The sequence below is a fragment of the Poeciliopsis prolifica genome, unplaced genomic scaffold (assembly GCF_027474105.1).
Source record: "Poeciliopsis prolifica strain line A6 unplaced genomic scaffold, Auburn_PproV2 SCAFFOLD001, whole genome shotgun sequence".
NCBI classification, from domain to species: Eukaryota; Metazoa; Chordata; class Actinopteri; order Cyprinodontiformes; family Poeciliidae; genus Poeciliopsis; species Poeciliopsis prolifica.
This window is the reverse complement of record NW_026562376.1, coordinates 19,803,827-19,809,826: the sequence shown is the minus strand read 5'-3', so window position 1 is coordinate 19,809,826 and position 6,000 is coordinate 19,803,827. Positions and strand designations below refer to the sequence as shown.

General features: G+C 41.9%; 1 protein-coding gene across 17 annotated transcripts in view; it reads left to right on the top strand.

The window, feature by feature from the left end:
* Positions 1-2,142: 2,142 nt before the first annotated feature.
* Positions 2,143-6,000, top strand: part of LOC129366125 (neuronal cell adhesion molecule-like) — an 87,957-nt gene continuing 84,099 nt past the window's right edge. For 10 of the 17 annotated variants that reach the window (XM_055041100.1, XM_055040934.1, XM_055040391.1 and 7 more), the window contains exon 1: positions 2,144-2,307. The gene's annotated coding sequence lies outside the window, so the exon portion shown is untranslated. Of the gene's footprint in view, positions 2,308-6,000 lie in introns of all 17 variants that reach the window. The other 7 variants (XM_055040223.1, XM_055040550.1, XM_055040305.1 and 4 more) reach the window with 2 other exon arrangements.

Sequence of the window (6,000 nt, the reverse complement as noted above, 5' to 3'; positions counted from 1 at the left end):
CAAATCTGAAATGCGAGCATCTGAGTGTGTTTTGTTTCTCAGTCTGTCTCGTCTCTTGGGTTTAATCAGCAACCCTGATGAGAGTTAATTAATTTCCCTGCTTAGTATTTTCAGCCAGTTGTCACCAAAGTAACGACACAAAAATGGGTAACAGAAGAAGAAATCACGCCAAAAGATGACTCTATGTCTTCATCATGTCATGTACGATACGATGCATCTTGATGAGCTGATGACTTCTCGTACTCAGTGCAATAATAGGCTCCATAATTGAAAGTGCACCAAGGTAGAGAAACCAACCTCTCTAAATGTTTTTTTTTTTTTTCACAATAATGCCCTGATGACTTTCCGTATGCAATTTGGAAACTGCTCTACTTAATCCCCTTGCTGTTGTCCTTCAAGCTAATAAAATCCCTCAGAGTATTTTGCAAATAAATTGCAAAGGAAACATTACGAGGCTCTTTTAATGGTATTCAAGGCACATCCGTTTATATCTGGAGGGCAATCTGAAAGCAGAGGAAAGAACGTTATACAACATTTCTCAACCTGGTGGCGAAGAAGGCAGGTTTGGTTGATGAATTTAGTCTAATCATTCTTCCCCTCAGTTCACTGCCACTGTTTGAAAGTTTAAATGAAAATAGGCCAAAAGCCCAGATGTGGATTAATACCTTGCACTCTCGGTCAGAGAATGGGAAGGAGTGGTTTGAGCCTTCTATTTTATTGTCCTTAAAATGTCTTGTTATCTGCCCCTTTGCTCTGCTCCCAGATGAACCCTCATCCAGAACATAAGCCCTTTCTCCTCTTCCGTCATATCTCGGCCTAATTTGTTTATCTCAGTGAGCCAGCTTCTGTAAGGCATCTCCAACCACAAAACCCTGTTTCCATGCCAAGCCAGGCTTATCCTTACAGTAATAACTGAGTTACTTGCTCTCTTTGTTTGAAGCTATGGCTGCTAATGGTTGCCAGCGCTGTGCCTGAGATAACGGAGAAGCGTGAGGTCCATGCTGTAGAAGAACAGGGTTGCTGGAAGATGATTTAACTATAGGAGGAAGTGTGCCTTTAAGGTCGCGTGACCCTATCTACCAGAACCTGACTGATCCCAGAGGCTGATATGTGGGGATTGATGCTATCAGTAAGACATTATGTAATAATCTCTGAGAAAATGACTTTCAGAGAGATGAAACCTCATGACTAAAGACACATGAATTTTTAAAGATATTTATTTCTTTGCTAAATACTACTGTCATCAGCTTAGACTAAGATCAAACAAAAGTGAAACAAAGGTGGAATATATGGACGAGTATCTCATGACCGCCGTCGGATGAAGCGGAGGAAAACACGCAGAATTTGATCTGGATGATTCGCGACTACGCAAAGTGGAGCGTGCGTCAATTGCTCTTGTTGACATGTGCCAACCCAACGCTGCTAAACACTGAGGCTGCTGATGCTGCGCTGTGGCGCCATAGCTGGGCTGGGGACCGCAGCTCTGAGGAGGAGCTTTGTGGAAATAGGCGGAGCTTTGGGACAGCAAGTGTTTAGGCAGCCCCGAATTGCTGCTGCAAGAGATCGAAGGGTTTCTCAAAGCAAAGCAAAAAATAAACAAACAGCAACAACAACAAAACGATAATTCTTTCTTGCTACTAATTTTCCATGATTTCATGTGTGCATCAAGCATTTCTTTTTTTCAAAAATAAATTTGGGTTCTCAGCTTCCTGAATAAATGTGGTAGGGTTTTCCTTGCATTTTTATCGTAAGATTTCATCAGATTAATTTCTTATACGCATCTTCAGCCGACAGAGTGGCGGCTGCTCCTGTGTACTTAAAAAGCGGCTCCCCGCTGCTACATAACAGACAGCTGACATTGCTCGGCTTTGAAAGGGGAACTTTTGGCCCGTTTCATGCTAAAAAAAAAACGGGCCCAGCTGTTCTCCAGCTGTTATGTTCGGAACCCGAGGGAAGCCGAAGCACTAATAGCTTGTATATTTCTGTAACAATTTGCTGGAGCGGCTCGCTCGCCTCGAGGCCACCGCGCGTTAGTAGCGGCGCTGCAGTGCATGCGCACACCCTGGAGGATATGGCAGCCGCGCGCGCGCGCGAGTCCTCGCCCCGCGCGTGCGACGGCGCGCGTGTGAACTGAACTGGTAGGTAGAGGAGGAGGAGAGGACCAGTGAGGCAGAGGAGGAGGAGGCTAGTGCACCGAACGGGACTCCGCGTAAATAAACGGCACAGCAGCAAAGCGCTCCGCGGAGGGGGAGCTGAAGAGCCGGAGCACACCGGGCTTCGCGTGTCGCATCGAACAGGAACAGTCCGGTAAGCAACGCTAAATCACACAATTAGTAGCGCAAACACGCGCACTCGCGCGTGTGGTGCAGTTTCCAGTTCACTGTCCCGAGTCAGTGGATGAAGACGCCGCTCGAGCACTTTGAGCTGGATAGCGCTGGGCTTCTGCAAACACAAACCTCTTGACAGCTCCCTCTCTCTCGCGGAGCTTCAGGGGCCATTTGAGAGCCGCGTGGACTTTTCTGGGATTCACATGTATGTCCAGCTGGAGAAAATTACTTGGGAGTCATCTCACCTGCAAAAGCGACGTGTTGTAGTTGTAGTTGAAGGTTGCTCAAAAGATGCCCAGAAGACTGATTGCCACTTATTTAGTCCTTCATATGACAAAAAAAAAAAAAAAAGTAATGATCTTTTCCAATGAATAGATTTTAATCAATATCTCCGATTATGTTAAATTATTCCCACTGAATAATTTAACATAATATGCTCAGCCAAATTTCAACTAAATATCTGATTAATTCTTCCCATTAATTCATTAATTCATGTCAAAATGAAATAAAAAAGAAGTCCCAAATATTACTGAAATTGTAAAGCACATTTTAAATATATTCGATAAAAGTGTTCGGTTCGGTTTTGTTTTTCTTGGGTTAATGTCAATTTTTCAAAGTTAACTTGGAGCTTGTTCTCTCTCAATAACTGGAGTTAATGGTAACCACTGCCTCAAGCTTAAGAAACTTCCCTTGCTAGCAGCTAGTCTGACATTTGGACTAGTGTTGTTGCTGAACTTGTTAAATCGGAGCACAAACCTAAATTGTTGCATCAAAACAGAATGACTGGATTCTGGCAAAGGTTTTTTCCTGTTGAAAGAGAGTTGATACTTTCGACTGTCACCACATGCAGTGTGCAGAACTGCTGAGAAGTCGGCTTGACTTCCTGATGATTTGGAGTTCTACCGAAATAAGTTTTTGCATTGCATTTACAAATCAGATCAGAATGTTAACATTGAATCTTATTTTCCTACAGAATTGTATTGCATTTTCATGAATTGACTGGTAAAGTTTAGTCTATATATTTTCTTTAAAAAGTATCATAAGTAATGATATATTTTAAAGATAACATTTTGATACCTATATGGTTTCTGTGAAATTTTTGGTCACATTTGGGATGATGTGGAAGTCTTTAAATTGGTCCACACCTTATCAAGATGTGTGATTTTTAAAGAATAAAAATAAAGTACCTAATGATAAAGTAAACAATTATTGAGCAATATAATACATTTCACTATGTTTGATAAAAATATAGATAGTTTTAGTAACTAATATTTTTTAATGTCCAGAATTAATTTTAATTGTACCATAGCTGAGTTCCTGTTTTGACCTGTGTGGATGAAATTGCTGCCTTAATACAGAAAATCCCTCATATCCTAAGCTGATTTGCTGCCCACATGTTTAATTCCTGTCATGCTCATATCACAACTCTGTCTTGGCTTTCACTGACCAGCCGGTTTGGTCTAATTTTCCCCACACCATCCGCCTCCCATCGAGACTTCACCAGTTGCATCTCTCTCATTTCACAAGTCAAACAATTGTTGCACTGAGAAAAATCCAATTCTCACCCAATCCTTTGCGTTCTACCCCCTCCTCCTCCTCCTGTCTAGCCTTCCCCACCCTTCGCCCCCAATCAAAGCTCTGGCGAGGGGGGTAGAACGCCATCATCCAACATCTCAACAACAGCCCTTTTCCCCCCCTTCTCCTCGTCATCCTCCCAGACGCTCTCACTCATACACACACCCAAAACACACATGCCTCGACTGCACACTTTCGCTCTCTGCTCTGTTGGCCAAATTAATACAATGCTAATGACCTCTGCTTTATTGTCTGAAGCGTCAGTGCTCTCTGAAAAGGCTGACACACTTTCCAATGATGTTTATTCACTCCACACAGACTACAGTTAATCTGTTTAAGAAGATAACAATATCCCTCTATCCCTGCCTTATGGCTTGTTAGCATTAATGCAGAAACAGGAGGTTAGAACTGGAGATATCTTTGCGTTGCTGAATTTTTTGGTGGTCTCTTGAGCAGGCATTGCTCTGCAGCTGCCTGGAGATCTGCTAATAGGGAGCATTTCAGGCCCACTTGACAAATAAGGAGAAATCGGGACAAGATAGTGACCTACATTATGCTGCCATCTTTTACTCTCAGCATCGGCGCAAACGGCACCAAGGCGGGAGGAGATTTGCATAACTAAGGGATTACGATGACACACGTTGGCCAGAGTTATTGAGAGAGTGCCAGTCTAAGTCACACTCCTGACCTAAAACCAGCAATGGCGCTACCTCTCCGCTCTGGGGGCTGTGGGAAAAGCTTGGGTGTTTGGAGGGAAAATGCCACCAATTCCACCCTGTGGGCTGAAGAAGCATGCAGACTATGCTCTGAGAAACGATTGAGGCTCTTTCTGTGACCAGCTGTCTGTGGCATCGTGAATGCTGCAGGATGGAACAAAGTACCCCACTGACAGAGAGCGCTCTTCTGTGTCACTTTGGGCTGATGATTACATCATCGCTGTGAGGAACTGGACTAAACCTGGGAGCCTTTCAGTTGGCGATTATCTCAACAAGGACACTCATTTATGTAGCAGACAGATTCATGTCAGTCATTCTCAGATGGAACTGATTAAACAAGCCAGCTGACTGATGCTGCAGTCAGTGAGAAAAACGTTCATTATGGATGGCATTTACAGTGCCTTGCTAAAGTACTGACACCTCTTAAACTCTTTCTCACGTTTCCTGACTTTGCAACCGCAAACATCAATATATTTAACTGGTTCTTCATGCAATTGCCCAACAAAATATGGAGCACAATTATGAAGTCGAAGGCAAACAATTTGCCCTTTTTATTTAAAATTCCGAAGAGTGTGCATTTGTATTTAGTTCTCCTGAGTAAATACGGTCTAGAACTGGATTTAATTTCTTCAAGCTGCAAATATTTTAGTGTTTGAACATCTAGAGATTGAAATTTCCTGACTTGTCTTATTTCCAAAACAGCTCAAGCTCAGTCATATTAAATGGAAAGCGTCTGCGAGCAAGCAGAAAGTTTCAGGTGTTGCCACAGATTCTCATTTGGACTTAGGTCTGGACTTTGACTGCACCGCTCAGAAACATAATTCTCTATTAATATTAAAACATAATGTTTATGAATTAGTGCTTTGAAAATATCTGTTAAAATGTATGAACAGGTGAAAACTTTACAAAAACTGGAAATCAAAATATGAACATTCAACTATAAAACTGATTGGCACATTTCTAACAAATAACCTATCGTCTTTTACATTGCAAATTTTCCCATGCAGTTTAAGAAGGAGTTTTTCATAAAGTGCTACTCTGTCAATTTATGTTGGAACACATATTTTGTATTTGCAAAATAATCTGTGTTAGCCAAACACGTTTCAGTAACTTTAATACTTGAAACAACACAGATTTTCATTAAATAACTCCAAAATGTTGAAGGTTTTGTTGGCTTGACTCACCCATGAAAGGTGCTCCTATTCCCCAAACTGAGATCAACATGACTGCTGTCTACTGCAAAATAGATACTGACTGCTCCACAAATTCACACCTTATAAATTTAACCTATCTATTACCTGGATATTCATTTATTTTATGCATGCTCTGGATACTTTTTCAGACCTTCTACCTTGAAATAAAACTAAGATGACAATGGCCAA